This window comes from Hyperolius riggenbachi, chromosome 7, assembly GCF_040937935.1.
Source record: "Hyperolius riggenbachi isolate aHypRig1 chromosome 7, aHypRig1.pri, whole genome shotgun sequence".
NCBI classification, from domain to species: Eukaryota; Metazoa; Chordata; class Amphibia; order Anura; family Hyperoliidae; genus Hyperolius; species Hyperolius riggenbachi.
The window spans coordinates 301980942-301997757 of record NC_090652.1 but is presented as its reverse complement, the minus strand read 5'-3'; the positions used below and the strand labels follow the sequence as shown (position 1 = coordinate 301997757).

Sequence of the window (16816 nt, the reverse complement as noted above, 5' to 3'; positions counted from 1 at the left end):
ATGTGACACCCTTCCTCTCAAAACAATAAAATAAGTAGCTAGGTGTACCTCTAGATGCCAGACTTAGACTGCCATGTGTTACCCAAATTCAAATATTAAACTGGGATTGTCAGCCACAAAATCAAATTCCATTCACCCACTGCACTGTGTTTATTATGCCTCCAGGAATCTCACCCTGCATTGCAAACACTCCAATCTATTCAGAAATGTTTGTGTAGTAATAAATCTTATTTTAGTCAGCCAGGTTCTATTTTCTCGCCATCGCCGAGGAGAAAGCTTTTCATCTCCCCCCCTCATCTTCCTGCTCCTCACTGATTTGATGAGAGCAGTTCAGTGTGACAGGCTAAGGTTGAAACCTGATGCTGTGCTGCAGATTGGAGGAGAAAAGAAAAAAAAATAAGGGAGGAAATTACATCAGGATTTGGCTTCAGTCAGAGGGAATAAAAAATGGAATCTGCCAGGAACATAATTCTCTTCATTTACTATATATTTTCTGAAATGACAACGTGGACAGTACAATACATCTGTTATGTAAGTAGATCAAGTATTTATTTATTTATATATGTGTTTTTTTCCCCCCTGGCATAGTATGGCTGATCCTACTGCTTTAACCTCCTGGGGGATACAATTATATCGCCCAGGAGGTGGCGCAGCACTATTTTTTTAAATTTTTTATTTTTTAAATCATGTAGCGAGCCCAGGGCTCGCTACATGATAGCCGCTGTGCAACGGCATCCCCCACCCCCTCCGATCGCCTCCGGCAATCAAAGCAAACAGGAAATCCCGTTCAGAACGGGATTTCCTGTTTGGCTTCCCCGTCGCCATGGCGACGATCGGGATGACGTCATCGACGTCAACGACGTCGTGACGTCAGAGGGAGTCCCGGTCCACCCCTCAGCGCTGCCTGGCACTGATTGGCCAGGCTGCGCACGGGGTCTTGGGGGGGGGGCGCGGCACGGCGGGTAGCGGCGAATCAGCGCGGAGCGGAGGCGATCGGTATATACGCGCAGCTAGCAAAGTGCTAGCTGCGTGCAACAACAAAAAAAATTATGCAAATCGGCCCACCAGGGCCTGAGAAATCCTCTGTGGCGGCTTACCCCGAGCTCAGCTCGGGATTATCCCCCAGAGGGTTAAGTAGTCTTGTTTGCCCCCAAAGTATTAAGTAGCCCTGCACTCCCCAGATATTTATGATTAAGTAGCCATGTGGCCTTAGATTAAAGATTTGGGGGTTGAATCACTATAACAAATAGCGAGCGTTACCTGCTGTAACGCCAGCTTTCTCCTTTTGCTCCCTTTACTGTATGCTTAGCGTGCCTTATCAGAGTTAGCTTGCTTTATCAGAGTTAGCGTGCCTTATCAGAGTAGCATAGTGAGCGCTACAAACTTATGCCTGCTAACTGGCAATGACGAGAGCTCCACTTGTCCTGCCCTGAGTCCCTGCGGGTCCGATCAGTTTAAAGGACATTATCCCTGCACTATGATTGGCCCAATAGGCTGCCTGTCAAGTTTCCTGTCAATTGACAGGCAGCCTATTGAGCCAATCAAAGGGCGGGGGTAATGTCCTTTAAAGTGATTGGATCTGCAGGGGCTCAGGGCAGGATGGGTGGAGCTCTCATCATTGCCAATTAGCAGGCATAAGTTTGTAGCGCTTGCTATGCTACTCTGGCACGTTAAGTCATATTGACTCTAAGGCACGTTAACTCTGATAAGGCATGTTAAGTGTGCAGTAAGGGGAGCAAAAGGAGATAGCAAGCGTTACAGGAGGTAACGCTCGCTGTTTGTTATAGTGAATCAACCCCTTAAACTGCTATATACCCCCAGATACAAGACATAGGTAGCCATGTGACTCCCAGATATCAAAAATATGTAGTCATGTGCCTCCACAACAATTTTTTTTAATCTACGTGCCCTAGATAATGTACCCCTTAGGGAGGGGGGCCCAGATCTGCAACTTTACTTAGGGCCCCATTTGGCCTTAATCCATCTCCGTAGAGTAGGCAGCATGAGGACCATCGTTTAGTTGTCCACTCCCCTCCCTTTGTTCCCATTTTGTTGCCACGCGCCCTCCTCCAGTCTGGTGCCCATGCTTCCTCGTTACTTATCCCTTTAACCACTTTTTTCACTGCTACACAATATCTACGTCATCTGTGGCACCCTCCAAGCCACCATGACGTAGATATACTGATTCAGCTTGCAGCCCTGCTGTGCACGATCGGGTGCGCTTCAGAGCTCACCTCCCGGCACTGTCAGCTGCATTACTAATTAGCGAATGGGACCCGAGCCTCCATTCCCCGCTCTGCATTCAGCCGCGTAATGCCGGTTACCCGGGTCCTGGCTTGATGACGTCATCAAGCCGGGACCCGGGTAACCGGCAATACGCGGCTGACTGCAGAATAGGGATCAGAAGCTCGGGCTTCAGGATAGTCGCAGGAACGAGGTAAGGTGAGTGAGGCTGCTTGCTGGAGGATTTTTTTAAAATGATTAGTGCAAGGAGGGGGCTGCCTAATGGGGGGGGGGGGGACATCTGGCTATCGATTCTTGAGGGGGGGGGGGAGAGGATATATAAAGGGGATGTTAAAGTGACTGGGGGACATCTGGGTAACCAAGGGGAGGGGGGGCTTTAATAATATGGCATATCTGAGCACCTGGGGTGCCATAACTTAATACTGGCAGCACATTTGGCTATAATGGGGGGGCAGCGCTAATCCTGGGGGTACATCTGGCTATAATGGGGTAATGCTGATCCCAGGGACACATCTGGCTATAAAGAGGGGCACTATTCCTGGGGGTGCATCTGTCAATCTATTCTGGGGGTGGCAAACCCAGGGGACACATCTGGCTATACTGGGGGGGGGGGGGAGATGCTGGGGACACATCTGGATATCTATACTGGGGGGACATAAACTGGTGGCACAGTTTTAATGTCAGTAGCATTTTTTTTATTTTTAAACAGAAATTGGTCAAAATTGAGAAATAATGCATTTTTTAAATTTGTTCCACTTTTTCCCATTGAAATACATATAGAAGAATATTTTACTTGGTACCAAATACTCCCCAATGAAAGCTTAGTTTGTCTTGAAAAAAACTATATAAGGATCATTTATGTGGCACGAGTACAGATGAAGTTATTGCTGATTAAAAAGGGACACAGCTAAAGCGTCAAAACTGCTCTGGTCCATTTGGGGAAAACAAGGTCTGGATGTGAAGTGCTTAAAGCATTTTTGAAAATGATGTCACATGTCGAAGAGTTCTGAGTGCATTGACACGACTTTGCAAAGACATGAAGTTCAAGTACACTGATTAGAAAGGAGGTCGCTGAAATTGATTGACCATCAGGACATCTAAGTTTCTAAATCCTCTTGAATTTCTAGTCTATCTGCATAAATAAGACGTAAAGCATGATCAGTTTTGAAAGGGATCTAAAAAAAGCTTCAAAACAAAATTAGTAACAAGATAGTTGAAAAACAAGTATGTTGCCTAATGCTGAGGCCTGGCAAGACTTGACTTGGTATTCTGATGCTTGGCACTGCTTTCTGCCCACCTTTGCATGGCACACTGGTACTGAAGGCTTTTTACTTCTCTGTGGGATCTGAAGGGTCATTAAATCATCCCATTCTACTGACTTTCTGTTTTCTTGGGTACCAGAAGTCCCAGCATGACTGCCAAACTCTCGCTGAACGTCCATGGTGAGGCGTCTAGGTCACCCTCACCTGGTGGCCTCTTCTGGGATCCACACTCTGTCCTTTGTTGGGTAATATAAATATCTGCTATTTCTCGCTCTTCCTGAAATGTTGTAAAAATAAAATATCGGCTCTTCCCTTCCAGGTGGATGTCCGGTATCTGTTTCACATGGGAAGCAGAACATGGAACAGAGTGTATTCCAATACCTGGTACGGACAAAAATAAATACTGCACTAAATCACTATTTCCTGATAGATGTGTTACCACTGAATTGGGGGCCTCACAAAGTTCCTTTATTTTCTAGGAATGTTCAAACGTAGTAGCTTAACTTCAGCAAAACATGTTTTCACAAAGACAACGAAAGAGAAAAAATATCAAACTTAAAATCAATGCCCCCATTCACTAAAAAAAACATAGAACAACTCTCCACAACCTAGGTCTGCACAAAAATGCTACGCATATATTGGTGTTTTGGGTCTGCCAGGAGAAAAGCGTATTATACATTTTGGACAAAAGTAATACCGAGAGCCCAATATAGTGTAGTATGCAAAACAAGGGGTTGGAAATGAAAAGTATATAATGTATATACTCACAAACGTGGGTTACCTCCTAGGTAACCACTGTATAGGCAGGTGAGGAGATTAGACCTGTCCTCATTCAGGATTAAAAGTCGCTCTCTGTAGATAAGGAAATAAGGGGCAACACCCCTCCACCAGGGGTGGATATTGATAATGTAAGAGTAAACAGAGATGCCAGCAGGATAAAACAGGCGCTATTCGTGACCTTGAGACTACAGTGTACTCCTATCTGTTTAATGCCTGAGGAAGCGGGAACATACCCGTGAAACGCGTTGCACTGTTTGTTTTGGAGTATATTAATAAACCTGTTGTAATAAAACTGACGGTATCTTGTCTGCTTCGGGGAGGCGAGTCCACCACCACCTCCTGAGGGATTTTGTCTTGTCTTTTCATACAATAGGAGGTACTTATATTGGGTTCAGGGGCGGATCTAGAAATCAAGGGACTTCAAAGCAAAGTTATGATTGGGGCCCTCCAAAAATTGTATTAAGTACCTTTATGCCACCCCCTAGTATAGGTAGCTAGAGATACCCCCAGTGTTAGGTAGCCCCCCAACCAGTACATGTATCCAGAGTATAATGGGGAAACAAGCAAGGGATACCGCTCTACTGTACCGTGGCAGACAGTGCAGGAACACAGGCAGCCAGGCCCAGGTAGTCAAGAGGTAAAGGAAGGAAGGTCCGCACCAATGTCTCCAAAATCGTTATATCGGTATATTTATTGAGGACGTATCCAGACATACAGAAAACACTTGACTAACATGTTTCGGACGCCAAGTCCTTAATCATGGTCCTTATCCAGAGTATAAGTAGCTAGTCATACTTCCAGAATAGGAAGCCAGATGTGACTCCAGTGTAGGAACTTTACACTTCAGGTGGCCCACCACAAGTCCCACAGTGAACCCCTTATTGCCTGCTGAGACTATGCAGGCCCCCCATGGCTATGGGCCCCATAGCAGCAGCTATGGCTTCTATGGTGATCCTTACACCACTGGTTGGGTGCAAGTAATTGGGGCTTTTGCAAGCAGTATAAATTGAGAGCCTGTATTTGAGTATTTTATATAACAGGCGGAACAATAGCCCCCTCAAACGCTGCGATTGTGGGTAGCAGTGGCAAAGCTATGGGTGGGCAAGGTGGAACATATGTCCCTGGGTGCAGCACTGTGAGGGTGCTCAGCACAGCTGCTGCAGCCCCACACTCGTGAAAGGCAGCTTGCTGGCTGCCCGAAATGCCCCTGCTTCTCTCCCACCCTCTGCAGAGGAGTGCAGAAGCGTTACAGCAGCAGAAAAAGCGGGCATATCTGTCTATATAAACGGAAGCAAATCTGGCTATATAGACAGGAGGAAGGGGGGCGCATTTGGCTATCTAAAGGGGGGCACATGTGGCTATTTAAATGGGGAAGGGGGCACATGTGGCTATCTAAACAGCATTTGTCCATCTGTCTCCACCCATGACCACGCCCACATTCTGATGCATGTCCACGCCCATTTAGTCCAGGTGGGTGGGCAGAAAAATTGTCTTTGTCGCCGGTCGCTGAAAAACCATAGCTACGCCTCTGGTGGGTAGGGGGACCAGAGCTGCTTTGGGCACCCGCTCCTCCTCCTTCTCCCAACCCACATGCAGAGTAGCACAGGGAGCGGTGTAATATTTTCCCGCTCCAGCGATGCGGGCCTCTTCCATGCTTCACAGCCACGTACTCTCTGCTGCCAATCGCCAACTCACAATCACATGACCGATGTGAGTCATGTGATCATGAGCCAGAGGAAACTCCCAGGAAGCTGATCTAAAGCAGTTTTGCATAATAAATAATAGAGACCCAGAACAATAATAGTAAATGCAAAACCACTGATAAATTATAACCTGTGTTGGGAGTAGAAGGGATTTAGGATTTGGAGGTGGGACCAGAGGAACCACTAGTGATGATAGTAATTAGCAAAATTACGATTTTGCAAAATTTCGCGTCAATTTTCTCAATTACACCTATATCTAATTACCATTTGCAAACTAAATTGATTTCGTAGTCATTCGTAATTTCGCAAAAAAATTTCACGTAATTTTGTTCCGACTTTGGAGGTTAATAGGAAAGCCCCCATGCATGCTACTGACACCAAAATTGCTACCTATGTTAAAGGGAATAGTGGATACAAGGGGAAAAAATAATTTTCCAAAAAGACCATATAGTTTTTGAAAAAATCAATTTCAAAAAATGCAAAGAAAAGTGCGGCTGCGCAGTTCTAGCGCCAACCCCTCCGATCCACGCTACAGTGCGTGGTTCAGAGGGTTGACCCTAGAGCTGCGCAGCCGCACTCGCGGCAATGTTGACTGCGCAGCCGCGGCCAGCTCCGGCGGCCATACTATGAGTAGCATGAGAGCCCGACCCAGCCTGTGGGGTCGCGGTCGGCACGGGGGGCACTTTCAGGAAGGGGACCCAGCGGAACTGCACGGAGGGCGCGGATGGCGTCCTCCGTGCATTTAAACATCTTGCAGGTACTTGACTTTTTTTAACGATGTTGGCCTCGTAAGTCCTTTAATACCGAGGGTACCAACAGCTACTTAATATTGAGGGTACCTCTGGCTACCTAATGCTAAGGGGCACCGGTAGCTACCTAAGACAGGCAAGAGGAGTAAGTGAGAAGTGACAGCTGGGTCACCTAGCACGCATGTGGTGCAATTTGTTGGGGTTTGCATGTCTAGGGAGCCAGGACATCTTTGCCTATCGGCTTCTGCAATGTAAATCCGGGCCTGATGACAACGCGCCTGGTGGACTGCAGTCCGCCTTCCCAGACCAAACAACAAAAGTGTCTCAATGCTATCTATTTGCAAGCAGGGAGCACCTCTATCCCTGCTTGCAAATTGCTAGTATTGAGACACTTTTGTTGTTTTGTCTGGGGAGGCAGACTGTACTCCACGAGGCGCGTTGTCATTCAAATGTCTGGTTTCTATGAAAGATTTTATTACTTTATTTGGGTCACCCCTTTCTTTTAGAGGTAAGCCTATTTATAGATATTTTATCCAGCTGACATTATCCCTTCCACACATCACATCGTGGGGTGCCTCCTCCCTCCCAGTAATATCCCACACCAACCCTCTCAGCTAGGGGAGTTGGCTGTTGGCCGTGTATGTTGGTTCCTTGGAACCCTTACACCTCTTTATATTTTCCTGGAGAGCGACCTACATTGACGAAGACTAAAGAACCCGAGTGAGGACGGGCTTTCCTCTCCAGCCGTTGCACATACTGTTGTTGAGTGTCTTATACCCCCGACGTGCTACACTATCAGGGGCTCCTGGTGTCCCTTTATCGTTTTTTGTCTCCTTTGGAAGGTCCTCAGACTCCATTGGTACCACACCCTCTACACTAACATTGTACCTAACAAAAGCCTAAAGCAAGCTAAGCAATGACTGAATATGTTTTAACAGCATTTAGGAGATGTTTTCTGCCCGTAAGATGCCAACCCTTTTCTCTCCCTCTCTTATTAAAGACAGGTGAGGTATTTGATTCCCATGTGGTGGGCATGGGGGTTCTTCTTTCAGGGTAAAACCAAACTTCCTGTACAGCAGTCGGGTTGGGTGAGGATTTTTACCATGGGCTCTAGGCAAAACAGTAACACCATAGCTCCCAACTGTCCCTTTTTCGGAGGGACAGTCCCTTTTTGGGAGCCCTGTCCCTCTGTCCCTCTTTCACCCTCATTTGTCCCTCTTTCAGGACTTTGTCCCCCTTTCTATATAAATATATATATTTCTATACTAAAAATGTGTTTGATTGACTCTAAACTTTATTCCCATCCTTTAAATTGATATATTACTAATTTTAAAATGTTACTATGAAGGAAAATTAACCAGGATAGAAAGGACCAGTGTGGTTTGAATTATAAAACAACATATTTTTCTTATGAATTTTTTATGGTATGCGTGACTAGAGGCGTGGTGGGGGTGTGGCTAGGGGTGTGGCATGGGCGTGGCTTAAGTGTCCCTTTTCCTCATCTCAAAAAGTTGGGAGGTATGGTAACACTTATGGTGTTAAACTAAGGTTGTTTAAGACACTGAAAAAGTCCTCCATGGCATTTTTAGGAAGTTATGACCGTAGATGTAAATATTTTAGTTCCTGGTTGCAGTATCATCTAACCGCTGACAGGTGTCACTATTGCTACAGCCACTTCCTCCTCCAAGTTAAATTCTCCTCAAGGTACAACTTTTATTTCCTTCCTTCTTGCAATAGTTAAGAAAAAAACTCATAGTAAGAAGAAGCCAATGTAGAGATTAGTGAAACCTGTGGCAGCCAGTCAGATTTTAGGCTATTCAGTCATGTGATTGAAATAAATTTGTAGATGAATGTTCAGCAGAATGTTTCACATTGATTCTGGCCAAAAAAAAGACAAATCATCATGAATAAGCAATGACTGACTGTTTATTGAACTGCTACAGGGGTCTTTTAGACCTCTATAGCCGTTCAAACCACCTCCTCCTTACATGGTACAGGAGGCTGAAAATCACCAGGAATTACTAACTTCTGAACACTTTGCTTTTAAAAACCTGTGTTGCCATAATCCTCAGAAATCCACATGTGGTTGCTTTAGTGATCTCGCAAGCAGGCATGGGCTTTCGAGTATTCAACTACTCGAATTTGAAATTAAAATGGGGCTTGATTGTGTCAGGTGTGACCACGGGAGACAGGGGGGTCACTTACCCAGAAGTCCATCTGCTTTTATGGGCCTCACTGCACTCACATGCGACCTATGGGATGCATTCTATAACTCACTATCACATTTCCTCCTTCAAGCCGGAAGGTGGAAGTGCTGTGGTGAGTCATGCAACACATCCAATATGTTACATGCGAGTGGAGTGAGCCGCATATAAGAAGACAGACTTCAGGGTAAGTAACCCGTCTCCCGTGGTCAAACCTGAGGCAGTCAAGCCTTATTTTAATTTCGAATTTGAGTAGTTGAATACTCGAAAGCCCATGCCTGCTCGCGAGTGTTGATGGGAAATGAATATAGTCAAGAACCATGGGAACAGTGAAACAGAAGTGAGGGAATGCATACCATGGTAAGAGGTAACTATAACCCACTCTTACAATGCTTCCCCAATATTCTCTGCATGGGTGGGGGAGTAATAGGAAGAGAGAGGTACTGAGGGTAACATGACAATACAAGCAGAAACATGAGAATACAAGGAGGAACATGGAAATGCTTTGCGAACCTGGAAATACTGGTGGGAGATTTGGTAAATACGGCAGAACTTGGCAGATATGGCAGCATTTTGGGCTAATGGCAGCACTTGTGTGGTAAAGTAGAATTTGGAAAACATGTCAGTACAAGTTGGAGGATATGACATCTGTTGGGGGCATGGGAACACTTGATGGACAGGACAATACTGTGGGAAGACACTACTCTTGTTAGACCTGACAGTACTTGGGTACATGGTAGAGTTTGGAGAGACATTGAGGAACATGGCTGTATTTGTGTGGGTGGAGATAAAGTAAGATTTTGGAAACATTGACAGTACAAGTTGGCTGCTAGGGATTACTTGGTGGGCTTGGCAGTGCTGATGGAAAAACAAGGCAATTCATGGTAGACATGACCATACTTGGTGTTACGGCAACACTTGGGGGACAAAGCTCTACTGCATGAGGGAAGGAGCAGGTAGTTAAGGCAAGGCTTGGGACTCAGGAGGCATGGAAGTAAGTTGGGAGATTTGACAATATTTGGAGAAATGAGAACACTTGGTTAACGTGGCAGTATTGGTGGTGGAACAAGGAAATACTTGGTAGACATTACTGTACTTGGGGCCATGGCATATCTTGGGGAACATGGCAATACTGGTGCTGAGGAGATGGGCATAATAATACAAGTCTTGGAGAACACGTGGAAGGGTGGGGTGCCAGGACACCCAATTGGATAAAAGACACAAAACCAATGGGAGCCCAAATAGCATAATATGTTTTTAGCTAGAACAGAGAAGATGTAAATGACAGGATGACTACTCACAAAAGTGCGTTGCAAAGGGGCAACCACCCACTGGATGCAGGTGGAGACAATGTACTAGACTCCACTTAGGGTTTCCAGGTGGAACTGGATGAGGTCACTCTCTTTAGTAAAAAAAGGACTGTCTCTAACACTGGTGTCAACTAAGTGAGGCCAGAGAGGTCCCCTCCAACCTCAGTGGGAAATAGGGATGTATACAGCACAAAAGGTTAAAGAGGCATCCAGGTATAGATAAAATAGGTTAAAAAACACTAAAAACGTAAAGGATGAGGTGGGTTACCTTAATAACGACAGTCTCAAGAGACAAAAGGTTTATTTAGCACAGGCAACGTGTTTCGTGGGTCCAAGCCCAATTCATCAGGCCAAAACAAGTGCCTAAAAAAGGCATCAATACAAATGGCTCAATGCTTAGGTTCAAGTTGGATGCTTTGGAAATAGTTGGAGGCATGTGAACACTTGGGGACATGGCAGTACTTTCTGGTGGACATGGCAGTAGGTTATGGAGAGGCAGAACCAGGATAAACTTGTTAGGTCAACATATACTTCAAGAAGGGTATGTCAGATCTTATTGTATTTTCTATGGAATGGACTTGGATATAGATGCATGAAGATTGAGCTGACAAAATAAAAAACCTTTGAGCAGTGCAGGATTTTTTTCTCTTTTTTACAACATATACTTTAGTCTATGCCTTTTCTAACTTTAAAAAAAGGTCACAGGTTAAACAGTCAATTTATACTCAAGGTTGACTTTATTTTGGGTATTCACGGTACTTCTCAAAACTGAACACCGAAAGTTGGATCAGCAAAAATCCAAATATTTCACTTCATGAGAAGGCTAGCATATAAAACAGGCCAGCTGTGTCCACTGAGTCAGTTGCAGTTCAAATACTTCATATCTGACAGCATAAGAGAATAAAATACAATCTAGAAACGGTATCTCATTCAAAGAGGGACGTTTTGCCTTCTGTAATGATTTATTTAAACACATGGATGAATTTAAGCGACTATTTCCCTGTTCCTGAAGCCTTGCCAAAGGTCACCGAACCAAAGCCTCTCGTCTCACCCTTATCTGGTGCAACTTGTTGCTTCTTCTTCTGGCAATCGGTATTTCAGACCAGAGTCAAAGACCTTCCTCCAACTTTAAATCCCGGCAATAAAATATTAATAGCCTGTCATTTCAGATCATAAAAAAGCAGAGCTGAAGCAAGGCCAACCATAGCCAGTAAGAATTCTGTATTTATATATGGTCCGAGATAAGAAAGTTGTGTTAGCGGTGCAATAAATATCTTGAGTGATAAAATAAGCATTAACTGATACTGATCGGAATGAATCCATCATAGTCGTGGAGGCAATGGGAGTGGTGGATTGCAAGAGATGTAACAGAAGATAAGGAGGCGTTGTCGGCCCACGTGCGTCCTGCAGCATTTTACTTTGCTGTAGGATGTTTCAACCTCCGAGACCAACGCTCTGCAGAAGTTGTATCATTGATACCTAACTCAGAGACTTACTTTCTGCCCTCGACAGACAGAAATCTCCAAATCTCAGTAAAATAATACTGAGTAACCACACAGTGTTGTGTCACCAGTGACAAGCATAAACTATCCATGGCAGGCAAATAATTGAGAACACACACACTTTTCCAAGTAGTAAGATATAGATAATCCCTCCCACTGCAGAGATATGCTGCAATTGGCCATGAAGTGGTCAAACAGTATGTGATCTACATACTTCGCATTAATTTAGGCCAGCCACCTATCCACAGATTCCACAGCCGGACCACACCCACCACCCTATGGTTGGCCTGACTCTGCTGGGATGCTGATTGTGACTGGTTGGGGAGGGGAGCAGCTGTGTCTCGGAAAGGGGGGGGGGATTCTCCATGACAACTGGCCACATGTGCCTATCAATAAGGAAAAATGGCCTTTTACTGCCAAATGCCACTTTCTCACCTCTGCCCAGAGATGCCACCTCAATTCATGTCTAAATTGGGATCTTGGCAGCTTCTCCATTCCCCCATCGTCTCTACTATGCAATCACCATGGAGTAGGTGGGGGAGTAGAGAAGATATGAGGACAGCAACATGGGCCAAGACGCAGAGATTTGTGGGAACATAAGAGTGTGATAACGGCAGACCCTGTTGGCAGCCACAGACAAGTCCTTCCTGCCAGATTTCATGCAGATACCCATTAACCCCAACCTTCATTTAAAAAAACAAAACAAAAAACTTCATTAATCAAGTCACTTACAATGAGTAATGGTGTTTTATGGATTTGATGGTGAATGCTAGCTGGAAAGTCCCCAGCTCAAAGTTCAGTGATCAGACAATGGTGCTGTCGATGGAGTGCACCAATTAATTAACACGGAACGCTGTGACATTTATAAATGTCAGTTTATGTTCGGCCGCACCGCCCGGAGACGTCAGTAACAAAGCAGGGTGTGATCAGTTCACACAGATTTTATGATGAATGTTCGGAAAATAAAGGCCCTTTTTGGATTCAGAAGAGGAAGTTCTGAGACGTCACAAAGTCAAATAATGATTCTTAGTCTCTTTTTCTTTACCTGCTTTTTCCTTTATGAAGAAATTGCAGGTTGTCCCGCCTTGTTGTTAACTGTATAGTGAGTTCAGCTGTTATTGATTTATTACCACGAAGCTTTATGATTTACTATCTTCTACACAATGATTAAATCTCATTAAATGAATTAAATGATTGGATTATACAGAGAATCAAACATTATTATTTTCCTTCTCTTCTGTTGAGCCCCCCTTCCCCCCCAGGACACAGCCAGCCTATACTGTACTGGCGGCCAGAAATCAAACAATCAAGCCATGACTGGGGGACAGGAGTGCAGCTAAGGTTTTGGTGGCCACAAGCAGGCCATAACTTGAGGCCCCAATCCATGAATACCACAAAACAAGATATGAGCTTGGACAAAACATGATGTGGGAGGAGCCAAATACTAGCAGTTTCTAGTCTAAATTGCACCCAGGACGAGGGCATAAAATGTGCCCCCCTACGTGGAGACAGCTATAGGTGCCCCCAGAATAGGTAGCCCATATAGTTTCCCCAGTATAGGTTAGATAGGTAACTGCCCCCAGTATAGATTAGATAGGTAGATGCCCCCAGTATAGCTTAGATAGGTAGGTGCATGCAGTATAAGTTATATAGGTAGATGCCCCCAGTATAGGTTAGATAGGTTGATGCCCCCAGTATAGGTTAGATAGGTAGGTGCACGCAGTATAGGTTAGATAGGTTGATGCCCCCAGTATAGGCTAGATAGGCAGGTGCCCGCAATATAGGCTATATAGGAAAGTGCCCACATTATAGATTAGATAGGTAGGTGCCCGCAGTGTAGGCTAGATAGGTAAGTGCCCACAGCATAGGTTAGATAGGTAGATGCCCCCAGTATAGGTTAGATAGGTAGGTGCATGCAGTATAGGTTATATAGGTAGGTACCCCTCAGTATAGGTTAGATAGGTAGGTGCCCCCAGTATAGGTTAGATAGGTAGGTGCACGCAGTATAGGTTAGATAGGTTGATGCCCCCAGTATAGGTTAGATAGGTAGGTACCCCTAGTATAGGTTAGATAGGTAGATGCCCCAAGTATAGGTTAGATAGGTAGGTGGACACATTATAGGTTAGATAGATAGGTACCTCTCAGTATAGGTTAGATAGGTAGGTGCCGGCAGTATAGGCTAGATAGGTAGGTGCCCCCAGTATAGATTAGATAGGTAGATGCCCCCAGTATAGATTAGATAGGTAGGTGCATGCAGTATAGGTTACATAGGTAGGTGCACACAGTATAGGTTAAATAGGTAGGTACCCCTCAGTATAGGTTAGTTAGGTATATGCCCCCAGTATAGGTTAGAAAGGTAGGTGCACGCAGTATAGGTTAGATAGATAGGTACCCCTCAGTATAGGTTAGATAGGTAGGTGCCCCTCAGTATAGGTTTGATAGGTAGGTGCCCCCAGTATAGGTTAGATAGATAGGTACCCCTCAGTATAGGTTAGATAGGTAGGTGCCCCTCAGTATAGGTTAGATAGGTAGATGCCCCCAGTATAGGTTAGATAGGTAGGTGCATGCAGCATAGGCAGGGCCGGATTTGTTCTTTTTACCGCCCAAGGCCAATTATACCATCTGAATGGTTGTTATCTCTGTGTGCCCCAATGAGAATTTGCCTTACTTTCCATCATTGGGGTCACAGACAATAGCTATTTTAGTAATACGTGTATAGATTAGAAGTTATATTTTGAAATTTTATGTTATGCTTGCCATCTCATTAATGATGGACCCATTGCGTCACCATGAGAGTTAGACTGATGTATACCTGCAGGATAGAGCTAACAGGTCTTGCAGGGACGGCACAAGTACAGGTCAGAGTTCAAAGGTTAAAGCTGTTCTTGTAGATAGGGATGACTGCATAAAACAGCTTTCCTGCCCCTCACTGAGCCGCCCCTAAACTTCTGGTGCCCTAGGCCATGGCCTATGTGGCCTTGCCAGAAATCCGGCCCTGAGCATAGGTTAGATAGGTAGGTACCTCTCAGTATAGGTTATGTAGGTAGATGCCCCCAGTATAGATTAGATAGGTAGGTGCATGCAGTATAGGTTAGATAGGTAGGTACCTCTCAGTATAGGTTATGTAGGTAGATGCCCCCAGTATAGATTAGATAGGTAGGTGCTTGCAGTACAGGTTAGATAGGTAGGTATTATAGATGGAGGAATCATGGTGGCCACACTGGTTATAGATGGACGGAGTCATGGAGGCCACACTTATCATGACTGGATAGGGCCACATTTTTATGGGTGGGTGGAGTCATGTTGGCCACACTTATTATGGATGAAATCAGGGTGGCTTCACTTATTATCAGTGGGTGGAGTCACAGTGACCTCATTTATTATGAGTGGAAGGAAATATGGTGGCCATACATATTATGGGTAGGTGGAGTCGTGACTTCACTTATTATGAGTTGATGGACACATGGCGGCCATACTTATTATGGATGAATGGATTCATGGTGGCTACATTTATTATGAGCGGATGGAGTCATGGTGGTCACACTTATTGTAGGTATATGGAGTCATGGTGGCCCCCAGTAGATAGTCCTATAGGCTATGGATATCACCAAAGTGGTGGGAGAAACGGGCCCATCAGCAGACAGAGCTGTTTTCCATGAGGTCTGGAATCCAATAATTGATTATCATTTGAAATTGTTTTCATTACATTCTGAGATTTTCTACGTAAATGTCCTCTCTCTTCTTTCCTGACACAATTTACTCCTTTTGAAATACAGGGTTAGAGGGATGCACTGCTAGCTTTGCCTCTAGACGAGATCTTTAGCCGTGTCACATGGAAATCTAGCTAGTTGTATCTAGGTGAATGTGTGATAACAGTATCTGCTTCACTAACAAAACAGCCCAACATTGTCTCTGATGTTTCTGGTGGCTATAGTATACTGGTTAAGGGCACTGCTTCTGACACATTTGACCAGGGTTTGAATCTTGACTCTTCCTGTTCAGTAAGCCAGCAGCACCTGTTCAAGAAGGAGAACTTGGACAAGACTCCCAACACTGCTACTTCCTACTGAGCGTGCCCTAGTGGCTGCTGCTCTAGCGCTTTGAGTCTACCAGGAGAAAAGTGTGATATAAATGTTCTGTGTCTTGCTGTCTCTTCTACACAACTTACTTTAATAAATCCGCTTATTAGTATACATCAATCATTGTCATTTTTGTGGTGAAGAGCCTATTTGCCCATTTCTGAAACTTTCAAATATACCACACTAATAATAACAATAGACTTTGCAGCCCTCTGACAGCCATAGTTACGGACTGTGCAGGCCTTCATAGTTAGTTTCTCCTTGTGCACAGCACACCCTCCGTCCATTACCTCAGTGCTGTCTGTTTTCTGCTTGACATGATCCTATTATTTTAGCTGTTTTTGTTTAAATTGCTGTGTTATTGTACCGTTGGGCAGCTCCCAGGTTTAACCTGACTTCTATGGGGTCCAGAATAACGTCAGAGGCAGATACGGAGCCTGGATACTGATGAGGAACATGGAAGGCAGTCCACCATATGTCAGGGATCATTCTTTTATCTTCTCTGGCGATGGAGATGTGGCTCGGCATTACCGCAGCATCTTCAGAAGTGTAAACACGCAGATCACATGCAGATGCTTCTGACGCCAGGAGACGCTGATTTGCTCTCGTTTTAAGGGAACACCCGGAAGAAATTACAGGTCTGCTTTGTTTGGAGGTATTTAGATTACGATGAGTTTATACTCTTATGTCAAAAGACACCGCCAGTTTGAGTTGGGTGTGGGCTGGGTATCATGAACTATTGAAAAGCCGTATGTATACATATCCTGGCACCTGGTGACCTACGGTTAGAAAAACCCATTAAAATTGTGCCTTTTCCCGACCTGTCCTGACTACCTTCCCCAATCTACTTTAGTGATGATTCTCTTCCCTATCCCTAAGCAATAAGGCCAGGTTTGAACATATTACTCCTCTGGCCAATTTTATGGTACTGTAACGATTGGTGTCAGCAAGCACCGCTATTCTGATTATTGGTGATCTGCAGT

At 44.8% G+C, this 16816-nt stretch overlaps 1 long non-coding RNA gene across 1 annotated transcript in view; it reads right to left on the bottom strand.

Annotated features, from left to right (window-relative positions):
* The window catches only part of LOC137525895 (uncharacterized), a 134870-nt gene extending 118283 nt beyond the window's left edge, over positions 1-16587 (bottom strand). Inside the window, exon 1 of the long non-coding RNA XR_011023048.1 lies at positions 16124-16587. This is a non-coding gene — a long non-coding RNA (uncharacterized lncRNA). The remainder of the gene's footprint in view (positions 1-16123) is intronic.
* Positions 16588-16816: the final 229 nt, after the last annotated feature.